At 37.8% G+C, this 26833-nt stretch overlaps 1 long non-coding RNA gene across 1 annotated transcript; it reads right to left on the bottom strand.

Moving 5' to 3' along the window:
* Positions 1 to 6326: 6326 nt before the first annotated feature.
* LOC131070215 (uncharacterized) lies at positions 6327 to 22850 on the bottom strand. Its single transcript, XR_009112293.1, has 3 exons — positions 22640 to 22850; positions 21651 to 21737; positions 6327 to 6430 (listed from the first exon to the last, which is right to left on the bottom strand). It is a non-coding gene; the product is annotated as an uncharacterized LOC131070215 (long non-coding RNA).
* Positions 22851 to 26833: the final 3983 nt, after the last annotated feature.

Here is a 26833-nt window from a genome sequence, read left to right as displayed (position 1 = left end):
CAGAAGACCGAAGAAGTGGAGACCAAGATCGTGTCAAAGTGGAGCAACATTGGAGATACAAACTTGGGGAACTTTAGCACGAAGAAGTTCCGAGAGGTCCCTTACATCGGCAAGCCATCACCTGTCGCCCGGAGAATAATAGAGAGTGGCATCATTAAGGCGGCCGGTTTTCCTCCAGCTATTCAGTGCCACGAGTTGATGATCGAGTGTGCCCGTCACTACAATCCACAGTCCAGGACAATTGTGTCCAACGAGGGAAACACTTTGGCGTACCTTTCAGAGGAAGCCATAAGTGAAGCCTTCCATCTTCCAGAGCACAGGGACATGATATACAAGAGCATTGAAGGAGCCAGATCAGTGTACGATGATGATCCAGATGCTTGCCTAAGCATAATCAACAAGAACTGGCTACTCAAGAGTCGTCCCCGTCTGAGCAAAGTACCGAACACACCACACAGGATTGATTTCCAAGAGGAGTACAGAGATTTGATTACCATGCTCAACAGAGTTACAGGAGCACCTCATGCCTTCTATTTTGAGAAATGGATGTTTTACTTCATCCAGGTGATTGTTCAAGGAAAGGGTACGATACATTGGGCTAGGATAATTAGCCATTGCTTAGACGTACAGTTGAGGAGACTCAGGGCTACTAAGTCCTTCCACATGAGTTCATACGTCATCTATGCCTTAATCAGGAGCGTTGAGTACGCAGGACTACCTCACAGAGGAGTGATTGGAAGAGGACCCGGCGAGGTCAGAGCTTGTGAATCCTATACCTACTTGCATCATCCACCAGGGAAGAACTACAAATTAGTCAATGATACTTTCACGATGAACATCACAAGGACATTGCAAGGAGGGATTCACAACAGATTATCTCAGGATGCCCAGGAATTCATCAAGAGGTACGGTGCTTGGTTCATTCAGTTTCCCAAGTTCACTTACATTAGAGTGCATGGATGTCCTTTACCTCCATACATGTTGCCGAGGTACCCGACAGACAGAATTGTGTTACTTGAAGTAACAAGGCAGTTGGCAGCATATGTGAAGGCATTCAGACACAGACATCAGAATGGAGTTCAGGTACCTATTATTTTGGGTAATTCAGTTGAGGTATGTCCTAGTGTCTTAGCCATGGATGACGCAGAGAAGGAGTTAGCCTTGTATCCTTTTTCATCTTTTGCTTGGAGGAATAGTTTTGATCCACATGGACATTTAGAGGAGATGGTCGGTAGAAGATTTAGACATGAGCACCAAATTGAAGATTTTATGATGAATCTCCTAGATGATCTCGAAGTAAAACGAAAGATACATTCTAGATTGCCTTTGGATTTCATCAGGAAATGTAAGATTTACAGAGTGGCCGACCAAGCTCAGGACAACGGCAGGCACATCCAATCTTCATATGATAGAGAAAGCAAAACAATAAGTTTGAATTGGAATGAGCCTGAGGCCGTGGATTTAGATGATTTGATGGCACCAGTCTTGTCTTGTACTCGCAGATGGGTAGACGTTCAGCATCAGAAGTTGAGAGAACAGGGCATAGCTATGTCTTTTACTTTGGAAGAGAAACCAGCCGAAGGTGGAGCCAGTGTTAGCGAAGGCAATCCTAATCCTAGGAATTCAGGTGAAGGTAACCTTCGATGTGCCAGTGAGGGCAATCTCCATTCGAGAGGTTCGAAGAGAAAGGAAAGATCAGAAAAGAAAGAGTCTTCCAAGAAAAAGCAAGGTTCCAACAAAGATCAAACACCAGGTACTTCTTCCAGACCAGAAGATAGAACAATTCGAGTGGAAGAGTCCATGGAGTCGATGGTACAGAATGACAGACAGGAGGAAGGACAGGCACAGCATGTTTCATCCGATGGATCTCTCCAAGATTATGAGTTAGAAGAGGATAACGAAGTAACATCTCCTCCCAGACAAGAAGAAATAGTACATAAAGAAATTCAAGTTCAAGAGACAAGATCGAATATCCCAGATTGGTTGAAGGAAAGATTAACCAAGGTGATCGTAATTGAGGACGAGGACAGTGCAATTGATTTAGAGAGCCTTGTGGGACGTTCACATATGACAACAGAGAAGAAGAAGGCTACAAAGATGTCCAAGATGATTCAAGATGAGACTGGATCTAGAAAACTGCAGATAGCTACACCGGCAGCAGACAAATATGAGGGTGAGATCCTAGCAGAAGACTATCATATACAGACTATTGAGTTAGGACCATCCACAGCAGAGCAGACTTTAGATGATGCCACCGACACATTTGAGGCATTGAAGGACAAGTTTAGAGAAGAAGTGGAAAAGAATAGAAAGCTTGAGAGAGAGGTCGGTGCATGGAGGACATATTTCAGTCACATCAATGAACCTTTGGGACGTCAGGATCCAGTTAGATCACCATTGCAGGCATTGCCCCTTCAATCGATCAATGAAGCAGAAAGATTCAGGAACCTGGTCCAGCGTACATGTAGTTGGATGGATAGATCTCACACGGTGGCCATTGAGTTTGTTACAAGGATGTCGAAGATCATTCATCAGGCTATCCAAGTTCTTGAGATTATTCACAGATTGATGGCAACAGTAGCTGCATTTGCCCATACCAAGGACGTTGTCATCCCTGTCTTGAAAGTTATAAGACACACATCCAGAAGAATTTTAGCGCAGGAGAGGATCTTAGAAGGTGATTCTCACAGTTTGTTTCAGTGGTCAACCTTACTCCATATAAAGAGTGTTCTCTTCGAGGACATCATTGTTAGATGTGGTCAAGTTGAGGAGGTGATCAATCCGATCCAGGACAGAGTATTTGAGGTACTTCGTACCATTCTTGGCAGAAGGATCGAGGTCGAGACAGATGTGGATTTACAAGAATTCGAGGATAGAATCAAGATCATCTTTCGCAAGGACGCAGATGTTACAGATGAGCAGTATGATCAGATGTATGCCACCATGCTCCTGATTGATAGAACAAAGGAACTTGAACCTACTTGGGACGCAGCTCTTCTAGATGCATTTGATCAGGTTATCCACTTAGAAGAGAGTATCAAGAATCTTCCCGAGATTCCAAACACAGAAATCGAAGGAATCGTGACAAAATTCATTGCATATGCTAAGAAAGAGAATTGGAAAGGGAATAAGATTCTAGATGAAAGGTTGTTACAGATGACATGACATTTTATTTCTCATTGGTTGATACCTCCTAGATTTTTGTGCCAAATTTAATATTTGGCTATGTATTTAATGTTGTTCAGTAGAAAGGAGGTCATTTGTAACAAACCCTAATTAGGGTTTAGGTGTCATGATCTTGTCCATTGATTTATTTTTAATCTGGACCTTTCATTGTAACTGGGGATGCTATTTATACCCCCATTTTTCATTTCATTTGGTAATAGTGTAATAGATAATAGTTGAATAGTCAGATAAGAGTGAAATAGAGAGATTAGAGTTAGAAGCAATTTTTATTTTGTAGCAAGATTGAGTCTTGAAGAGAGAAATTCAAGCAATTGTTGTATATGATGACTTGGAAATCAATAAAATATTGAAGTTATGGTGTTTTGTTGCAAATTTCTTAAGTTATCTTCATGGTTGTTGGATGTACTTGAATCACGCTCAATCAAAGTAGTTTGTTAATTTGAAAGACTAAGTGTGAGATTTGATATTTGGTAGGATTCGCAATCCAAACCACTAGCTTCTTGCTGATTGTAGGAACGCCTTGCGTGGTCGACTGGAAAACATTTTGAGTCCTTAACCTTCAAGCATTTTCGTATCTAGGATATGTACCTTCGTAGTAGTGTCCTTGGTCTTTGATGCGTTGAACATCATTATTACCTTAGAAGATCGCACTAATTTCAATTGAGTTGTTATCTTATGGCAAAATTGAAGTTGGTTGAGTCTTGCCAAATCTCATTCATGCTAAGTCGTTCATAGGGTTAGGCTAGATTAGACTTCCTTAAACCCTATCCTTTTGCTATTTTTTGAAAGTTCCTTTTAGATTAGTAAAATCTTCGAGCCTTTGGAATCCGTAAGACGCCTTGGAGGAAACAGCAAATCACATCATACCATTAAAAAGCTTGTCCACACGTGGAGACCCCACTAAAAGAACCTTGGAGTCCATCTAACTGATCCTTTTTGCAGATCTTCAGCAGTTAGAGACTATTTTCTCAAGAGAGGATAAGATACTTGTCGGTATTTTATTCTGTGTATGATCGTGTACAAAATACACGTCAACAGCCCTTGTTCCACCCTCTGCGAGTAGGTATGGTGGATGTCATGTGAGAGACTCCATGATTTGGCATTTGTGCTTATTCACCCTCTGGGAGTAGCCATGGTGGATGTCACTATGTGACTCAGATATCAAGAAGGATTCCTCCCTAGCTAAGAGGGAGTGTTAATGGATAGCTTCGGTCAGATCCTACAGGGCCATCTATACCATGGAAATTAAAATGGAGTTTATGAAAATAACCCTGTATGCCAATAATACATGTTAATTTTTTGCCTACCCTCCTGAGAATTTGCTTTTAAAAGAAACTATTTTATCTTAAAAAAATCAGACTTATGCATAAAACCATAGTTCTTAATAACATTGCAATAATGCACTTCTCTCGGCTTTCAAAATCACTTGTTGCTAGTAGTATTGAATATGAAATGTCACTGGTTTCATCCTTGTAATCATTGAAAGAAGAGTGCTTATGTTCATAGTTTTGTGAGCGACTTTCACTTGATATTTACTTAGTTTTGATGTATTAGCCCTTGTTGAGCATTCTTCTTTGTGAGAGAATTTTGAGGTATCAGCCCTTGTTGAGCATTCTTCTTTGTGAGAGAAGTTTGAGGTATCAGCCCTTGTTGTGCATTCTTCTTTGTGAGAGAAGTTTGAGGTTTCAGCCCTTGTTCCACCCTCTGCGAGTAGGTATGGTGGATGTCATGTGAGAGACTCCATGACTTGGCATTTGTGCTTATTCACCCTCTGGGAGTAGCCATGGTGGATGTCACTATGTGACTCAGATATCGAGAAGGATTCCTCCCTAGCTAAGAGGGAGTGTTAATGGATAGCTTCGGTCGGACCTACAGGGCCGTCTATACCATCAAAATGTGTTAAGGGCCTTTTTTGGCCTTACACATTTAAATATGTTCGATTTATATGTGTTCAATTTTCATATTGAACCGTTGGATCAACCACCTTGGAAGACGTGTAATTATAATGTAGTCCTTCACTAACAAAAAGACGTGTTGGTTAAGATATATCTAATCACTAATGAAGAGGCATAATTGTTAACTAGAAGCCGACTCTTGAAGGATCATGTTGTTTGGCATCACCAATACGTGGGTATATAGTTCGTGTTCCCCTTCACTTCCAAGGCAATGGAATTAACATCACGGAAGTCCGACTTTTCTCTATCTTCAGCAATTCATATCTAGCAGATCGTGTTCCTTCTCTTGCAGATTGGAGTGCATATATTCTACAGCAGTTCACATCATTCATTCTGCCGTCCATTGATATGCATCTACAGCAGTTAGTGAATTCACCAAGGAAGATTGAGTCTTACAGCAGATCGTAGATTCTATATTGTAGATTGTTATCGTTCCTATATAGCTTCAAGAGTGAAGCCAATTTATTGTAAAGACGTCTATTATTGATAAATACAATAAGGAACATTATTGCTGGGTTTTTCACCTTCAAGAGGAAGGTTTTCCCAGGATATATTCTGTGCATTTGTGTTTAATTTACTGCCTATCTAATCTGATCATAAAACTTTAACACTTTGAAGCTGGCAATTTGGATTGATGTTAAGTTGTCTTTAAAAACCGTTATGGTTTTGTATATCTATAAATGTACCACTTGTGCTCTGTTTCCATTTCCGGCAGGAGGGGAGAGGTGTGCGTAGATTCCACCAATTAATTAATCAAACAAGCAAATAAAAAATAGTTATGGTGTTATAAACTTACTAAACATTTCATTATCCTGCAATGCTTCTAGTTATGCCATTATTGAGGTTCCACATATATGCTTTTTAAAATTTCCATTTGACCATGCAGTTGCACTTAAAATACATTATGTATAGCACTAAAAAGGTTTTTGGCCTTGCAACATAATTCAGAGTTCTATATAAGTGTAATTTCAAAACGTCTGTCATGCCACAACATATTGCAAAATTCTGTAATGGCCACCGTTGAGAGGTGTTCAATTTTAGCAATGAATCAGTAAAAGCTTTCTTTCGCTATTTCAAATAAAGAATAGTATCTAAATTGTTGAAAAGACAAAGAAGATAAGGATCCAACCTTAACACCTATGGATAAGCATACAATAGAAAACAATAAAACGGCATACTCTACCAGCAGTTTCATCCTTGGTTTTTGCAATAGATGTATCATCTCCATCTTTTCTTTGTTTCTGAGACATCCTTGATTCTTTCCTTTTTTCTTTAATATATTGAACTACCTGCACAAGTTTTGCTCACAAAATTTAGGATGAACTAGGTAATTTTTGCTTTATGTGAAATGCTAATGACATAGAATTTGTTTTTCAGACAATAGTCATCCAGAAAATACTTCTGGCACATATGATCACCATGGAAATTAAAATGGAGTTTATAAAAATAACCCTGTATGCCAATAATACATGTTAATTTTTTGCCTACCCTCCTGAGAATTTACTTTTAAAAGAAACTATTTTATCTTAAAAAAATCAGACTTAAGCATAAAACCATAGTTCTTAATAACATTGCAATAATGCACTTCTCTCAGCTTTCAAAATCACTTGTTGCTAGTAGTATTGAATATGAAATGTCACTGGTTTCATCCTTGTAATCATTGAAAGAAGAGTGCTTATGTTCATAGTTTTGTGAGCGACTTTCACTTGATATTTACTTAGTTTTTTGAGCGACTTTCACTTTTCTCTACCTCCAAGGCCAGGGATTTGTCTTCAAAAAGGTAAATAAGGGCTCATCAAAATATTTAGGATGGTTAAAGGATGACTACTAAGAGTGGGTAATCTCTCCTATGCTTTGAGCTCGCCTTAAACTAAGAAGGGTGTTCCTAGTGGCATCTTTATAAAGTTTTTAAATCAATTGAAAATGTACAATAAATGGAACAATCAACAACTATACCTAGACACACATTTGACCCCTACATTTTTCACTAAGTCAAGGTAGGTTAGCTGCAAAAGGCCACTTATAAAGCTGATAAAATACTCTATACAATGTATCTATAGATAATAACATTATTTTAATCCCTTGAGATGATTTTTTTTAACCAAAGTATAGACATGTTGATAATGGTTTTCCAAAACTGGAACTGTTTCGTTTAATGTTTGACTTGTCCCTGGTTTGCATTACTAAACCATAAACAGCATGTATCATTCCTATTTTTACTTCACAGTCCATAGTTTGAAGATTCTCCAAGTACTCCAGAGGACTCTACAAACTACCAAGTACATGAGCTGGCCGAGCCAAGTCAGCCAAACTTCCACATTGAGTCTGGCCGAATATTGGATGATACTTGGTCAAGTCCTACTCCAAGACTCTCCAAGTCTTAGGCTCAAATTCTCAAGTCTTGAACTCAGACTCTTGTATCTAGTGCTTGGACATAACAGCAGCACTTTTTAAAGTAAAATTTCAACTTGTTTTGGTCATTTTTTGCTCTTATTTGCCCATTTCACCCAATGAAGCATCAACATAGCAAGAAGACAATTTGAGAAGAGAATTTTTAAGCATTCAAAGTTGATCAAATCATGAAACAAAAGCAGAATAAATGGATGCAATGGAGGAAAATGAAGACACTTTTGAAGAAACAATCTATCGTCATTTTGATACTAACTTACCTTGTAGTTCAAGGATTGAAAAATCAAGTTACAATAGGAGGGGAAAGATGAAGATGTAGATTGTATTTGGGTTTTTGTTCATTTTGACATATCATCATATATAAACAGTTATAATGCTGTTATGCATTTATTATTTATAATATTGTTGTATAGCAATGTATTGTTTGACTTTGAAACTATAAAATTTCAGATTTTGAGAGTTTGAAGATCATATGACATGTAATGTTTGAATTTTGACATTTGATAGTTGAATTAGACTTTTATATTCTCTAAATGCATTAATATCTTTTTTGTTTGTAATTATGAGGTTTTTTTTCCAAGTCTATGCCGAGTCTGTGCTAAATCTCAAGTCCAAGTCAAAATTTTGGGCTGCCAAGTTGAGTCCAGGTCCAAGTCTTCAAACTATGCATCCTATAACTATCGGTAAATGATTTTGTTCATTTTTTTAGTGTGTATAGGGTCCGGGTTTTCAAGACCAATGCCTTATTGGGTAACAAAGTTGTATCCAGCCATTGCAAGCAAATAACAATAAATAACAACAGAGATATTATGCATAATAAATACATCTACTTAATAACCCTTCTCTGAACTCATTGACATTCATCCATATCAAACAAAAGATTGTTACACATGACAAATTTGAAATATTTAATAAATTAGAGCAATGAAACACTCCCCAAATGCCTATTACAGTCACCAACAGCTGTGGTGAAATAAAGTTTATTAAAAAAGAGGGTCCGTCACACCTTTATACCCTAAAACCCTCTAAAATGTCAACGACTAGCTGAGGAGACATATGATTACATTCATCTACTACAATAGCTACCTCTCTGCAACTTAGAGGTCAGCTCTAATAGTACATAAACTAACAAATGTTGAAACCCTAGATAACTCTATGTTGTGGTAGAGTGGAAACCCAAATGACCATCCATACAATGAAGAAAAAATCATGATTTTGAAAAAGGAAACATTGCAGCAATGTGTTGCAGGGATCGCTATAACTTTTTCTGTCATTTTCTTTAATTCCCACGCACAAGATGTGTTTCGTCGAGACTCATAGAGATACACAAAAATGCAAGAAAACTTTAAGTAATGCATTTGACATCACTCCGAGCAATAAAGTAAGAAGGTTTTGAATGTGCAGAGCTGAAATGAACCCGTGAAGTCCACTAAGATGCAATCTAAACATGTTGTGAAGATATCGGGTTATGAAAACTCTAATAGCAACATCAACTAGAGCATGGTATTTTTTGCTTTCTCTCCTATTTCAATATGTGCATACAAAACACCAATGCATCATGGGTGCGCATGACTAGTAGCTACAAAGGTAGTCATTGGAACTTAGTGACAAATACAAGTCGTTCTCACCATTACTTATTGAAATGGCATGCAAATCCCCTTTCATTAGATCAATATTGTGTTTTAGGTGGCAAAATCCCTATTCTAGAACTTAAGGCAACCAAACTGGTCATAAATGACCTCCAATCATGCAAAGGGTAGGTGAGAGATACAATAGAAAATGGCAATATTTTTGTCTATCAAGGGTCAAGGATAACACATTGGGGTGTCAAGGATTGGAGGTGACAAAAAACTCATACCATTAAGGTATGTGGAATTAGGGAAGTCCAAAAAAGAAAACCAAAAAAGGTTATAAGCTTCAAAATCTCAAGGATCGCGAGTCAAGAGTGCCTTATGATGGGCAACAAAGTGAACGAAAGGGTGAAAGTTTGACTCCAAAAATATATACAAAGTAGTTGACGAAGTTCAACAAGTCAAGGAAGGCATGAAAGGAATGACGAGTTCGAAAATCCTAAAAATAGACTTGTTGATGCAGGAAATTGTATTGCTACTCTTTCGGTCAACATAGAATAGAATGCTAAGTATACTATCCTCTCTTGAATAAAGAAATCCCTAATGTTGTTCTGAATGATCAAAGGGGACAACCTCAAGGTTCCAACTGTCTGGTCTTGATAGCTTAGGATAACTCAGCGGTGATGTGTTTTGCTAAAAACATAAGGGGACTAACGGATACAACAAGCTTGTCTGCATCTGACAATGCTTTGGATCTCAAGTTGGAAACATAAAAGAAAAAGGGATAGGGTTTAGGAGGCCTAAAGACAATGATAGTAATAGTTGATGTTGCAGGTAGACAAATTTCAAATAACTAATTCTTGTTTTGCCAGAGACACCCTCACAACTCCACAAGAACATTGCAAGATCCTACGAACCAAAAGATTTTCAGACTATGGACATTCATTCAAGCACCCAATTCTGGCGCAACCTGAGACAAATACCCACAGTTGAACTAAGAACAAAAATAGGGTTCAGACTAACCATACATGGAGACCTACAATCAGCAGGCCCCCAATGGTATGAACCTGAAATCGAATCGAATACCTTCACACTCCACCATTAAAATCATTGAACTCTAACTTGACTAAATGAAGAGAAAACATGCAAACAAATTAGGACAAACAACACAACACCATGCTTCAATGTTCCATTTATTTGTTCTAACTGCCATTACAACAATTTATTTCCAGCAGTCATATTCTACTTCTACTCCTAATATGCTAAATGCTAAAACATCTTTCTAACCACTAAAATTAACTATCTAACCCCTCCAAAAGAGAGGCACTAGCCTTTTATAGATTTAACAATTTGAATCAATGGCTAGGATTGATTTTATCCAATGGCTGCAATCTGCCTTCTAGAAGCCTGACAACTTTGACCCATGCCTAGTAACTCTTATAACTTCCCAACTATCCTCTCAACTACTTTCTCAGCTACCTACAACTGTTTTACATCAATTTTGCAAATCAAGTAGCTGAGGAATAACTGACCTGTGTCCCCCTTTTGTTTTAAATTGCATTAATGGGGCCCACAGGTAGTCATTTTTACAACAAGGCAATTTTGTTTATACAAATTGATTTTCTGTTGTGTGATTTTTTGAGTCTGCATGCCTGCAGCATCACTCTAAGTGTTTTGTTGATGCCTTCCAAAAATCTAGAATAATCATTGCTTTGATCTTTTATGTGTTGTGGATGTATCTTTCATTTGGTCGAATTGCTCTTTATCATTGTCGTGCTTCACCTTTGATCCTGCAGCATGTTCTTCATCGGACTTGTCATCAGAGTCATTTTGTGAGCAATAGTTTAGAATCCCCTCTCTTCCTTACACATCAATGATCTCATGATGGCTTTGTTTGAAAATGATTAGACTTGTGCGTCGGGGTTTCAAAAAGGTGATTGAAATGTCATGCCTTTCACAAAGGCATGCGAACCTTGTTTTAAGCGCTTAGGCTTATTCCTTTTTCTTTTAAAACTTCAACCTATCCTCCTAAGCTCTTTATCGGCCTTTTTATTGGCGAAATGAGGGTGTTTAGTCAAGAGCGCCTCATTTTGGAAACATTCGAACTTCATTTGTTCAAAACTTGCACTTTACTCCCCTTGTCAACATAAACACATTTTCGGTGTTTGAAAGGTGATTTTAACATGTCTTGGCTTCTTTTTGGTATTTTCACGAGTGACTAGGCTAATTCAATTTTAAAGTGCCCGACTTCATTTTGCCCCCTTCATTTTGTTGTGGCATTCTAATAAACCCCCTTTTGGCTCCTATCAGTATTTATGATGGGTATAGAAGGGGCTAAAAAAGACTAGCGATTTTTGGTTTTTTAGAAAAAGACGATTTTCTTTTCACAGAACACCGAACTCTATTCAAGTTCTCTTGGATGCATTGTTTATCAGGGTTTTTTTGGGGAAATTATGATAGGGCTCACCGTACTCGGTATTTATGGTTAGTGAAGTGGCAAAGGCGTTTTGTGTTTTGAAAGAGATTCAAATTTTATTTGCTTTGACCTCTCCAAATGCCATTGTTTTCAGCATTTTATCGGCGAAATGAGGGGCAAATACAAGACTCATTCTCGCCTATGCTAGTAGTGTTTTCAGTATTTTTCACGGCATCTGGAGGCGAGAGACAAATTCAAACTTTGCCCCTTGTACGATTTTCAGTAAAAAAACTCAGACTTTCATTGCCCTACGTTTGCAATTTTGGGGGTTTCTATTGAGATTTAGAGAGGGAACGGTGTATTTTGAATGATAGGGTTTCATCTCGCGAACTGTGTATTTGGATTTGCCCTAAATTTTCGATCTTTGCATTTGTTTCGGCATTGGAGGGCTTGCAATAGCAAGAAAAAAAAAATGTTTTAAAAAAAAACCCAAATATTTTCATACTTTGACTCACCACTGCGTTGACACTTAAGCGCTTATGTTCTACCGACATAATCTTCGGGTTTAGAAAGCCCAACAGCAAAAATGCGATTTCCTTTCAAAAAAAGAACACCGAACTTCATCCTCTTTTTTTTTACAATGCCTTGTTCAGGACTCTTTTCAAGGATATCTCCGGCATTTGCAGGGGTTTAGAGGGGACACGATATTGCTATGCCCCTCTCTATTTTGGCTAAAACAAAAGAAAGATCGAACTCTAGTCCTTCCACTTTGATTTTGAACATGGCCTCTCGGGTTATTTTCGACCAAATAGGGGCCTCTACAAGGCGTGAGGAATCCATATTACGTCTCGAAACACCTTGATCCCCACTTTCTTAGCATTTCATCGATATAATCTTTGGGTTTTCCTTGCCTTGGGCGGACGAAATAAACAAAATGCTCCTTTCCTCTCTCATATGCAGACATATAGACGAAAGCAGCGAAGGTCCTTGTCACAGAGACGAGGTGTGGTGTGATGCACAATAAGACTTAGGAAACTTTTGGAGGGCAAGGAATCGAGATGTTAGGGATGACAAGGAAAAGGTACTCAGGGAAAGGGAATCTCAACAACCCAACACAAAAGAAAGACTTAGGAATTTTAGTGCAAATATTTGAGGATTGGAGCTCAAGGGTGCCAAGGATTCGGTATCAAGGTAAACTCAAGTCCACTCTCAAAACTTTTTAAACAATTTGGTCAAGATGTTGAGGTTCAAATGGATGGCATGAAGACAAGGGAAAGGCCAACAATCTAAAACTCCAACAAAACATAGAGAACAACCAAAATGTTGGAATTTGCCATTGTGCCAAAAGCTCAAATTATCAACACCCAATACAAACGCCAGATTCAACCCAACCCATGAGAAGCGGTTAATCCATGTCACGAGTCCCCAAGGAGGTATTGACCACCAAGTAAACAATCTTCCCCTCAGCACCGATTGAGCCTTCAACACCCACTGAAGGGAGACTCGAACCTATGACCCAAGGCTTTGATACCGATTGTTGGAATCATTTGCCATTGCACCAAAAGCTCAAAATATCAACACCCGAACAAATGCCAGATTTAACCCAACACACAGGAGGCAGTTAAGCCATGTCACGAGACCCCAAGGAGGTGCTAACCACCAAGTCAACACGAAAAACACCCCAAATTAATTTGTGCAAAATTTTACACCAAAGAGGCATATGAAAGACAACACTTAGGAAAAATATAGAGATGAAAACCTATACAAATATTTCTCAAATCAGTTATAAACTGTGGGTAAAAGAAGCCTAAGTGCACAAACCTAGGACTCAATGAAAATTTTGGCACTATAAGATTCGGCCCAACAATTCACAAATGGAATCAAATGTCATTTTCAGAAAAAATTGAGTTTTTTGTTTGACATTCTTCAACCATAAATGTATTCTATAATGCCCTCATCATCACTAAGATTAGCATTGACAAATTGAATTAAAAGATCATTCTTCTTATATACACATTGTTTTCCATACAATTCTTTAAATGTTTTCCAAGTTTTCCTTATTTTTGTTTGAAAGGTGTCAACGTGAATGATTTCTTGTGGGGTGCAAGAGATTTTAATCAAGACGAAAACTTTGTTATCTAGCAAATATAGGGTGCTTCCAAAACATTTTCCCATGTATGAAAAATCTTACATTGCCACTACATAACTAATTCTCGCTCATCAGTTACATTAGTTGAATTGCACAAAGTTGATGCATCCAACATAATGAATGTAGTATGATGCTTGGAGTGGAGGGTGTTTGTCATGGCTAGGTGTTGGGGTTTTTTTGGGGCATGTGGAGTCTTTTTTGGGGATTTGATTGGTTGCAAGGTGCGATGTAGGGGGTTTTGTAGTAGATGTCTGGGGTTTTTCTATTTTGCGGGGCGGTGGTGTGTAGCTCCTTTGCTATTGTTCTCAAATCGGTGGCTCTAGTAGATGGGTCAAATTCCAAGGGGAGTCCTTCGTTCTATGAGGTGCTATCAGGATTTGAATAGGCCCCATTTTTGCATAGTAATGGTGTTAATTTCTTGAACAAAGGCTTGCATGGAGAGGGTTCTTCAAAGTCCAAAGGCCCTAAAATTCAAAGAGTTAATGGGTGTTTAGAACAAAGCCAAGAGAGACCGATCTAGTAATTCAACTAGATTTGGTTGCAGGTGATGTAAACTATCTATGCAAGCATACCTTAATTTGCAAGTTCATCGGGATTCGGGTCTCCATCCCATTATTGGAGTCATGGGTTCGTTGGACCTAGAATCCCAAAAGGAACATAGAGGTGATGTTGACCACTAATAGCTATTTAACTATAGTTTTCTCATGTCTCGTAGATCGAAACAAGGTATTTGAAGGCGACCCCTACTTTCACAATCAAGTAGGCCTATTCATCAAGCCTTGGCATGTTGGTTTTAATCCAACTTAGGAGCTTCCGTCTAGGGTTCCAGTTTTGGTAAGACTTCCTTGGCTCACAGTTTTGGTAAGACTTCCTTGGATCCTATTGGAGTTCTGGAGAAATGATATGTTACATATGATATCTTTGTTGTTGGGTAAGCCAGTGAGTCCTTTGTAGCAGATGATGGATAAAAAGGTGATTCCATATGCTCACATTTGCATTGAAATTGGTTTGAATAATCCTTTGTTAGATTCACTAGATATTTGTGGTGGCTCTAACTCATGGGTGCAACAACAAGATTATGAAGCTCTTCCCATCCGATGTTGGTTTTGCCATGAATATGGACATTTGTAGCGAAAATGTCTTGAGTTTAACTTTGCAGGAATCTCAGCCAAGGGGAATCCATCCAATGTGGCTCCTTGCTCAATGTTGCTGAAAGACAAAGGGAAGGCCCCAATGACAAAAGGGGAGATGGATAAGGATGGTTTTATTCTAGTATAACCTCGCAACAAGGGTAGAGGGTTGAAGAGGACATTCAAGGATAGACAAACTAATAGAATCTTTAATCGCTTTGATGCTTTGGAGGATATTGATCAATAAGTGGCAAATTCAAAATGTCTACACACAAGTACTGAGCTCTTGGTGATAGACAAGATGGATGTCGGGGTCAATGAGAGTCAATACAATCTGTAGGTGGGGGTTGTTGAGCCTCAATTGGTCATTGATTAGTGGTTGGAAGATCCTTGTGATTTGGATCTGTCAAAAAAAATGAGGAGCTTAAGATTTCAATACTAGCTCCAATTCCAGAGGAGGGTGCTTCAAATTCTTGTTAAGGCAGTAAAACCCCACCCACTCTTGGTTTACAACAAAAGAATATTTAAATAGAGTGGACCAGAGAAGGCTAGTAAGGTAGGAAGAAAGAAAGATCATAATAAAATGAAATTGATGGGGGAGACTTTAGTGGCATCAGAATCTGTCAAGACCATTGACTCTCACTTCTCCAATTCAACAAAATGATTGTTCTTTCTTAGAATGCAAGGGGGTTGAACAGCATCCCTAGACAAAAGGTTGTTCTGGAATTGATTAAAGTTCATTCTCTTGATATAATGTTTATTTAGGAGTCGAAGTTATTTGTGGAGGGAATGGCCAAAATTGCTTCCAAACTATGGTGGAGGGGCTAGTGTCAATGTATTGGAGCCCAAGGAAGTGCTAGAGGGATAGCTTGCTTATGCGACCCATGTAAGCTCACTCCTCTCTAGTGGTTATCTAGTAGGTATTCTATCTTGATGGTTTCTTCTACTTTTGATACTAGTGAAATCCTCTTGTTTACCAATGTTTATGCTATGTCTGACTTTGCTAGAAATCTTAGTTTGTGGAGTCGCATTAAGTATGTGAGATCTTTGAACCCCACTTTCCCGTGGATTTTAACTAGGGATTTTAACGCTATCACTAGTCTGAAAGAGAAAATGGGAGGTGTTGATAGACCTGAGCTCTCTTCTATGTTGTTGAAGGATAATTTCTTTCTTTTACATTTGGTTGACATTAAGCGTGGTAATGGTTGGTACACTTGGTGCAACAAGAGGTGTGGTAAAGATTCTATATTTGAGATATTGGATAGATTTCTCGTCTCTAGTTTTTGGCTTGGCAACAAGAGGAGTATTAGCTCTGAGATCTTGGACTGAAGGGGATCTGATCATTGGCCTCTTAAACTCTCAGCTTTTGTTGTCGAGGTTGCCAAGAATCCTTCCTTTTCATTCCATCTTATGTGGTTGCAAGAGCCATCGGTAAAATACTTGATGGTGGTTTGGTGGAGGAATGGCAGGCCAATGCATGGCACGGCTATACATACTTTTGTCAATAAACTTCACCATATGAAGTATTAACTTCAAAGGCGGAATAGGTAGTGCTTTGGAAATATTTTCATGGCTAAATCTATAGCTCAAAACTGATTGGATTGCATCACCAAGCAAAATAGGGAGTGTGAGCTTACTATGTAATTCCTTAAAGAAGAAACAGAGGCTATGAAAAAGGTACCTAAACGGGAGCTTTGTGAAGAGATTTTTTGGAAATAGAAGTCAAGGATTGATTGGCTTCAAAGGTGATAGGAACACAGCCTTCTGCTTCGACTCTGTTAAGGCCAAAAGGCATGGGAATGAGATTTCTTCAATTACTTCCTCTTATGGAGCTCTATTATCTTCCTTGCGGGATATCTCCAAGGAGGCTATTCATTATTTCTCTTCATTTTTAGAGGCCTCTCCCCTAGTAGTTGACGATGAAAATCTGATTTTGGGGTGCATTCCCTCGGTAGTCACTAGAGAGATGAATGAGAAGCTTAATAGTCCGATTTCTATTGATTAATTAGAGGGGATTGTCTTTTAGATGAAGAAAGGAAAAGCTCCTAGACTAGATGGTTTCCCGATTGAATTCTTTCAAATTTTCAATAATTCTAGGAGATTGTCAAAGATGACTTACTGGCAATGGTGCAAGAATCGCAAAGTAGCGTGCAATGAATTCTACCTTCCTTGCACTTATTCGTAAAAGAGAAGGGCCTAGATCTCTGGATTTGTTTAGACCAGCTGCCCTTTCCAATGTGGTGTGCAGTATCATATCCAAATTGATTATTGCTCAAGACTTGAGAAAGTTCCTGACAAGCTTATTTCAAAAGAACTAGGTGGCTATGAGTTTGGAAGGCAAATTTTGGATGGGGTAGTTATTGTTATTGAGGCCCTTCATTGTATGCAAACTTCCAAGGAGAAGGCTATGTTTATAAAACTTGATATGGCTAAAGCTTATGATCGAGTCAAGTGGCTTATGATCGAGTCAAGTGGTCTTTTCATCAAAAAATTCTCAGATCAGCTAGGTTATTAGTTGCATTACATATGTTTCCTACTTTGTTCTCATTAACATGAGCCCACTTCTTTGTTTGGTGCTTCAAAAGGCCTTCACCAGGGTGATCCTCTCTCACCTTATTCATTTTATTGACTCAAGGATTGGGTCAGCTTTTAAAATCCCATGTGTGACAAGGGCTGATTTTTGGATGGAGTTGGGATAATAACCTCCCCTCTCATTCCCACTTACAATATGTGGATGACACTGCTCTTTTGGGAGTGGCCAGAGTAAAAGAGGCATCTAATTTCAAAAGTACTTTAGATATTTATCTTGCTACCTCAAGACAACAAATAAATGAAGGTAAGTCCTCCATTTTCTTCGTCAATACTCCCCTTTGATCCAAGCTAGGATTGTTTGTATTCAAGTTTCAAACTGGAACTCTTCCTTTGGTCTATGAGTATACCCCTCTCTCCTAGCCCCTTGCCTAGAGGGACTTGGCAAAATGTGTTGGACAAGTTTCGTGGGAAAGAAAGCCATTGTGGCTTTCTTTTGCTGGAAGAATGTTGTTACTGAAATCAGTGGTGCAAGCTCTACACATTTACAGATGCATGGTCCAAGTGGCTCCAGTCAACTTTGCTAAGGATTTAGATTCTCTTTCTTGACAATTTTTATGGGTTGGTAAACTCTCTTTCCCGAGGTGGAATTTGCAAACCAAAACATGGGTTGGGGTCGTGTTAGGCTTTACTTACAAGACCAGCTTTAGCTGCTAACTTTATTAACATTGGTGCACCAATCAAGATAAGAGGTGCACCAAGATTCTCTCCTAGAAGTACTTGAGGGGTGTGAATTTTGAGGATGTGCCAAAGATTGGCCTATCAAGAAAAGGGTCTATGATTTGGAACACTCTAAAAAGAGGTGCTAATTTAATTAAGCAATGTCTTTTCTAGATTTGTAACAAGGGACCTGGGGCCCCCTTTTGAGTTAACTCTTGGGATGGTTATTCCCCTATCTTGACTATGTATCCACATTTACAAGCTCTCTCCATCAAATTCATGGAGGTCGGCTGGGAGAGGGTTGAGGATTTTAAATCAATTAAAAGACTAGGATAGGTAGAGGTGTGCAAATGGAAGGACCCTTGTGAATGGTCGTCGGGAGGTTCTTTGGAGGATTGTGCTGAGCTCTCCAAAATTGTTGCGGGAAGAGTTTGTAGTTCTCTTAGGAGGGGTGATCTCCTCGCATGGAGTCTAAATCCTAGGGGAACTTATCTGTGGCTTGTGGATATCAAGAACTATACAGACAAAAATATAGGACAAATGACGTCCCTTTGTTTTGTGTGGAATAAGTTTGCATGGCCAAAATGTAACTTTTTCCTTTGACTTGTTACTCGCAATAGGTGTCTCACTTGAAAAAATCTTCAAAAGTAGGGATTTCAAGGTCCGTCAATTTGTGTTCTCTGCAAGATGGATGAGGAGAGTTCTTCCCATTTGTCTCTCCAATGTCCATTTACAAGATTCCTTTGGCACTTATGGTGGGGTATTTGGAAGAAGGCATGTGTTCACACTGCCTAATTGATTGACTTTGGGAGGATCCTAGGGAGGCTGCCTACTAAGGCCTTCTTTCTTCCGGTGACTTGGAGTGCAAATCTAGCTCGCATCCTTTGGCAGATTTGGCTTGAAAAAAATCATAGGTTCTATCAAGATAGAAAGTTGGTGGTGCATTAAGTTTGACAGAGAATTGTTGGTATAATCCAGGAAACTATCCAAGCTAAATGTGAGGTGGATGTTTCCTTAGAGGCATAGGAGATGGAGGTGATGCAGGGTTTGGGTTTATTTGAGAGTGGAATGAGGACTTCATCTTTGAGGAAGAGACGAGGTCTTGGCCAAAAAACTAGAGTTGGCAGATGGAACCCACCTTCTACCAGAATTGTTAAGAATAATACAGATGGGTCTTCCATGAGAAATCCTAGACATGCTGGAGTGGAAGGCATTGAGAGAGATAGTTTTGGTTCTGCCCTCTTCTTTTTTTCCATTTATAAGGGTCATCAACCCAACAATCTTATGGAAGATTGGGCAATTCTTATTGCTTTGAAAAGGAGCTATGAGCTTGGTTGGCAAAGGGTGATTTGAGACAAATTCTCAGATTCTTGTTAATATGTTGATTAAGCAGAATTTTGATGAGGTTGTTAATTGGCAGTTGGTTCCTATGGCTAGTTAGATCCCTTGCTTGAGTACTTCTCTAGAGTTTGTTTCCTTTGTCCATATCCCAAGGAAATGGAATAGTGTTGCGAATTGTTGGGCCAGATGGGCTCCAGAGCTCATGGGTGACTAGGATGTTGATGACTGGGAGCACCTACCTCTAGAGTGTTCCCAAAGTCTTGAAAGTTTGATTCTTTAGGATATCAGAGAAAATGTGGGTGGCTTCTACCTTTTGGTTGCTATTTCTCTTCTGAATTTGGCAGATCTTGTTGTCTAGTGCTCAGTTATTGGTTATTATTTTGGCTCTCTATTGGTTGGTGGTTATTGCTCTTTTGTACTCATGGTTTTTTTTATCAATAAATATTTACCCCCTTTTTCAAAAAAAACCATGGAATCAACCTCGTATTTGTTGCAAGGTGTGTGCCTTTGGTCTCCTTGTGTTGTGCAGCACAGCGCTCAGGTTTGTGACATGACTTAACCGCCTCCTATGGATTCTATAAGTCTAGTGGTTGTATTGGGCATTAACAGGTCAATCTTTTGGTGAAATAGCAGCCGCACTTGTAACAAGTGGTATTAGAGCCTGGGTCACAGGTTCAAACCCCCTCGTTTGCATTGGTGGGGATTATTTAAAGGTGTGTGCCCTTGGTCTCCTTGTGCTATGTAGCGCGGCGCAATGCTCAGGTTTGTGACATGGTTTAACCGCCTTCTGTGGATTCTATAAGTCCAGTGGTTGTATTGGACATCAACACGTCGATCTTTTGGTGCAACGGCAACCATACTTCTAACAGTATTGTGACCAGCATTTTGTGCAAAAAAAACTTCGTGAAAGATGAGTAGATAATATGTTCTTGAATAGTCGTATGAAATGCAATAACCATCTCAATTAAAATTAACTATCCCTACAAATTTGTTCACAAACAATCCCTAGATGGAACCACTCTAATGAAGGCGAATGGCTTTTTTCCTTAGCTTCAGCCTTTAGGGTTCTCGTCCACCAAGCAAACATTCACAGAATCTCGCCACAAGCATAAATCCCAGAAAAAGTAATTATAAATCTTCATAATGAATCCCTTTCTTCTCCTCAAACTCTTTTGATAACCCAAAGTGAAACTTTCCAAAAAAAATTAATAAAATCATCTTTTAGAAAACAATTAACCTTTTAACTCCTTTAAAGAGACTTTATATTTTAACTTTTATTTTTGGCCTTAGGAAAGTCACCTTATAAAATATTCAACATAAAAACATTAATGATTAAATTATTTTCTTTCCATAAACCTAGGCCGAAAAAAGGGGACATTACATCTCTAATTATTTTCATTTCTTGATGCACTTGCATATAATGAGGATTTTCACCCAAAAATGAGTATAATAGTTTTCTAGAAAACCATCTTTTTGTAGAGATTGCTAGATGTTATTCATGGTGCAATAATTAGTTAAGTTATTGGATATCTTTTCATTTGTTAAAAACTGTAAAATTTATTAAATATATAATTTCTGCAATTTATTGTCCTGTTCACCTTCTTCCAATCAAAGCCAGATCAATGGTATCACAATAGTCCACTCCATGTTTGTATATCCCACCAAACAAGGTGAGATTACAGGAAGCGTGATCTCAAGACTCGTGACCCTTCAAATTATCGTCCTTGTCACTTAAATGTTCTCAAATGGCAAGAGAGAGAACAAGAGATCCTTTCAAATTGTTGCTTGAAAAAATTCTTGAGTAACAGAAGAGGGAGATAATTGAATGACTTGACGATCTCTCATCGTCAATCATGCCCATGACATACCTCATTGTCAAGCAAGTTATTCAAAAGCCTGAAACTGTTAAGATAAAAGTAAATATTGATACCCATCTTTTTAAAAGGTAAACTCAATGTAGGTGATGTAGACAAAAATAGAAAGGTATGTGGTCTGTAAAGAAAAAGATACCATTTGCACTCTTAAAGTTACCAGCCATGTCAAAATAAATGGTGAGAATCATATTGTTTTTGAGATGAAAAAGCGGGTGCACTGTCACTCAACCAGGATGAAGTCCCGGCCAAAACTAGCGCAGAATTTGTGGATACCATCCACGAAGTAATACATAGTAACGATATCTGATCAGTACAAAAAAGATCAACTGCGCCCGAGTAGAGACTAGAAGAGGCAAGATTATATCCACACCTTTCATGCCTTGCCAGCAAAGGTTGCCCTTCGTGATGGTGAGTGACAAAGAATTCTCAAATAGTGTAGTGGCCCGTGGTTTTATATCTAATAAAAAAATAGAACTTGCAGTCAGTAGGACACTCGAAGAAGCCTACAGTTATACAATAAAAGTTGAGTAGAAATGCAAATCTAGAAGCAAAAAACGAAATTTCTTCTGACAACACACCACATCGAAAGAAAGAGAAGGGCGACATCATGCAGCATGACAGCAAATCCCAACGCCAAAATTATCAACAAATGCATCTCAAGAAATCCAAGCCTCTAGGGAAAAAAAGGAAGGAAACAGGAAAATAGTGTAACGTCCACAAAAGTAAATGGCACTCAACTGAAGAGTGTTACGTCCAGAAAGCAAAGTTAGCGAGACAGAGGTGTCAGTATAGGCACCAGCACCTGCAACATCACAGATTTTGGACAAAGGAAAGCAAGTCATGGAAACAGCCCACCAATTTAGTGAATGGGATCCCCTTTATATTTTAGTCCGTTTATCTTATATATTGTTTATATTTAGTAATCCTGGCTTTTGCTCTCGCCTACTAACATACAGAATTTGCAATCCAACTATACCACCACGAGTACTATAGTTACACACAAAAAAAATGATTCCCTAAGATATGAATCCTCGCCAAACAGACAAAAATGAGTAACTAAAAGCTCTTCATTCATCCCAATAAGACTTCCTGCTCAATTGGCAAACACTTTGAAATAATAATTACAAAATATACCGCTTAAGGGTTTAGGGTTTCAGGTAACACAATCGTCAAAACATTCTTGACCCGGAAAGCTCTACCCGCAATTAAAATCCCAGGGAAATTCTACAGTCTAACATTGGTTTGACAGGATGAAAAATTAATACAAGACACGCTTCTTCAGCAAATAATTATACTGAAAACCAGTGTGGAAAAAAAGAGAGAGGAAGAGCAGCCATGTTAATATGAATAAAAACATACCTGCAAACATGAGAGCTGATTATTGCGATTCCAGCATCGGCGGGTTTAACTGAGCTCTTATCACCTTTCAGACACGTTATATTAAGTTTTTGGCACGCATTTTTATGATAGTGTCATGGTTAAGATTGGCTGTCACCTTTATGGTTGTATACTTGTCAAGATATATGTTGCTCACATAAACATGTTGTACGTACCATTTTACATGCACTCCGAGTCGTCTCCCATGTTCTTAAATATGAGGTTTTTATATGAATTTAGTTAATAGGTTTTGAGGTTGAAATGCTTTATATGAATTTATCATAGGTTTTTTTGTTTTTTTTTTTGGTGGTGGGGGGTTGAGTACCAGGTTTCAATGTTATGGAGGAGAAAGATGGGATAGTGTTCGTAACAATTTTGACACAATGCATTTTTCTTAGTCATTGGTTTTCAATTAAAGAGATTTGAGTTTGTGGTTCATGCTTCTCTATCGAAGAGTAGCACGATTTTTTAGATTTGATATAAGTATTTTGAAAGAAAAAATGATATATGAACATCAAGACAAAAGAATATATAACTAATTCTCTAAAAATAGTATAAGATATTGAAACATATCTTAGAATCCATCTAAACAATATAGCTAAGAAATTAAGCATTAAGTATTGATGTAGCCAAAAAAAAATAGTCATAAGATTGTGACTTCAAGAAAGAAATAATTGTCTAAATAACAAATTTTTAACATAAACCAAATTAAATAACTAGAGTTTTATAGCCCACAATTAGGGAATCCTTATCATTAGGTTTACCTCATGCTTTTGTAGGTAGGTCTTTGTCTTCGTCCACAAGTTCCTAAGTAATAAAAGTCACATCTTGTCCCTTCTGCAATCCATCTGTTGTTGGTATTTATGTTGAGAAATATAGAAGTTCTAACACCATAAGTTGTGAAATTCAGTCTCTATCCAAATAATTAATTAAAAGATGAAATACAAGGCTTGGACAACTACAACATGAAAATTTGAAACTTATAAGCAAATCTGAAATTAAGTTGCCTTAATATGGAATTGCAATGTTTATATCCTTTTTCTTTCTGATGCTAAAAAACAACCTTCATATCATGCTTATTAGCACTACCTTGTTTAAACTTACAAAAGCAATAAACAAAGCATAGCAGCACCATAAGATGGTAGCAAAGAGACACAAATCAACAACATAAGAGCATCATGTATAACATAGGATTTATGTGGAGAAACCCGTGCGAAAATAAATTCCACCAAGAAGAGAGGCCAAATATGCATTATCAACAAATAAATGTTATTGCAATACATTCACTTTTCATTCTCCTTGTTGTCTCCATCATGGAAACACTGTTGTATTTGTGAACAACCTCCTTGTGTCTCTCACATTTCCTTGATCCTATAGAGTAACTATACATTCAACTATTTCTCTTTCAATTCCTGCATCCAAAGAACTATTTATATAGAATGACAAGAGTTCCAAAAACACCAAACAAAACATCCAAAGAGTTTGGGCTCTTCATTTCAAACGTCCCCAACACTTTCCCTCTAGGTTTGGCTCCAATACTTTCCCTCCAACTTGGGAGCCCAAACATGGAAGATAAACATTGCATTAAAACAATAAATGACAAAATACCAAGAGACGCATGTTACCTCTTTCAAGCTCTTACTTGGAGAAGCCCAAATGTCATTCATTTGTCCTCTTTTCATGTCATTAAATATCTCATTCTAGGCATCCTTATGTGAGAAAAATAATATTAAATAACTGTGTTCACAACCCACCTTTACCACTACTAGTGGAATTCATCACCCCTTCTAAAATGTATTACAAATAATAGTTGAGAATAAATATTATAAATTATTTTCCCAATACGCTGTAAGTGTCTTAGGACACTTTGCAAGGATGTTGTAATCATGACATGGGATTTACAAGGTAGATCGCATCTTATTATTAACAATTTTGCGCACTTGATTAAACATTTATGATGAAATGTCAAGTTCTAAACAAGTTAAGTTTGTGCAAATTACAAGGGGCCCACCCATGCCTTTGAGAGGGCAATAGTTAATGGTGAGTAGGTAATGAGCATCCACCATGGTATCCACATGAAAGAGTCCAAATAAAAGGTTGTCCAACCAAAGAGGAAGTAAAGCCTCAGTGCTAATTGTGAGAGTAGAGTGGAGACTTGAATTTGTGTGACCACACTGCTACTTGATGTAACACAAGTGGATGAGGAGGTAGTTTATAAGCAATTTTGTAGGGAATATTCCCACAATGATTCAAAAGGTTTTAAAGATGTTTGGCTTCAAGAATATTTTATTGGCTTAGATTTATATATGTATCATCACACTAAAGATTGCCTATGATTTAGTGTGTTACAAAAGGGGAGTCAAAATTTAAACAAAATTAGATAAAAGGTCATAAGCTTGAACTTTATATTGCTAGAAATAAATATTACAAATTGTATAGTTTTGGCATCTTATATCAACCTATCGAATGCCCTACATCAAGCTAAACCCCCCAAGAATTTTGAAATGCCATTACACTTGATCAGTGTGTTAATCGCCCAAAATTAAACAAAAAACCCACTATGCATATTGAAATGTCATTACATTTAATATACCATCAAACAGATACTCCCCTAGCTTCATACTTGATATATCATAATTTCATACAAGTTAGATCATAGGCCAAAATCTCGATATAGTTATCCATTAATATAACTATTATATATTGAATCTAGTTGTTAATCAGCCTAAACATTGTTAATGAAAAACAAAAATTTGAAGCAAATAGCGTATGCTCATCCCTCGATGCTTGAAGTGTCTTCCTCAACATCCACTTATGTTATTTGAAAACATGAACAAGGTGGATGAACTTTGTGGTTGAGGAGACAAATCTTAGCATGCAAAACATTCACAACCTTATTATAGAGGGCATCACCTAGCTCTACCTTGTGTGTCCTAGGTACTTTTAATAGAATTCATTCATCTTTTTCAAAGAGATATCTTTTCATTGCAATATAAACTACCAAGAAGCTAGAATTTTTCTTGAAATCCTTATGCTTGAGTAGATCACCCACCTTTGTCTTTCCATTTTGAAGATTGTAATCTTTAATTGCATTAAAAAATGTCATACATGAAAGAAGAGAGTGTTTAACATATTCTACTACTAGTTGACCAACTAGTCCATAAGATTGTAGCAAATCCATAGCATTTGATAGAAAGCAAGATACCATTTGAGAAAGGAAAAGGAGTTGAGGGTTTGAGGTTTGTAGAATATCCTCTCTCACAACCACTTGAATGGCACTCTCCACCCTTTTGTAGCTAAAAACAAAAACAAACCCTAAAATTTCAGATTCAATGCTTCTCGAGTCAACATTTAATTATTATATAAATTAAAAATTATATTTCCTGTGCAAAAAAAGAATTTTTAATATGAAAGTATGCCGTGGCTAAGAGAAATGAGCCAAAAAATTGTTTCAATCACCATACAACACGTTATGTTGTGTGAAAGTGTTGGCAATTGACACTCATTGGATTCATATGTTGTCATTGATGGCAACAAGATTCGATTGAAGTCATATATCAGCATCAGGAGGCATTCACTGGCAGACACCAGCATTGAGTATTCAAGGTTACAACCAACACTGACACCGGCATCCAGTACTTCAAGGAAGCCGATGTCAAGGAAGTTGTATTTGTAAAATCATTTTGTAATTATTGTATAAAGCCAACATTGTATATCTTTTGTATTGTAAGTCAACATAAGGCATATTGTTTGTAAAGGGTATATAGGTCAGTTTGTTAGGTTATTATGACATGATGAAGTATGATTATGACAGATTATGTGGATGGAATAGGAGAATATAGAACTGTGTAATGCGAAGGATATGCATGTAGATCATTTGTATGCGAATATGATATCATGCAATGATCAATAAATGATGTGTAAAGCATTCTTGGAGGAAAGGAGATACCAGTAGAAGTGTTCAAGGTTTATGAACCGGTACAGAGTAGAGCTATAAACGAAACTCTTTTTGGCATTGTAGATGCATTTTGTGAGTTCATTATTATTGTTTTACTTCAGCAGAAGCTTGTAGTCAGTGAGACTCTTTAGTGATGAGCAGTGCGCTCTAGGTAGTGTGCCTTCCTGCATGTGCAGACCCCCTCTCTATGTAATATCTTTCATATGGCCAGTGAATTG

The sequence above is a fragment of the Cryptomeria japonica genome, chromosome 2 (assembly GCF_030272615.1).
Source record: "Cryptomeria japonica chromosome 2, Sugi_1.0, whole genome shotgun sequence".
NCBI classification, from domain to species: Eukaryota; Viridiplantae; Streptophyta; class Pinopsida; order Cupressales; family Cupressaceae; genus Cryptomeria; species Cryptomeria japonica.
Note: the sequence above shows the minus strand (reverse complement) of the source record. Positions and strands in the feature narration are given on the sequence as shown.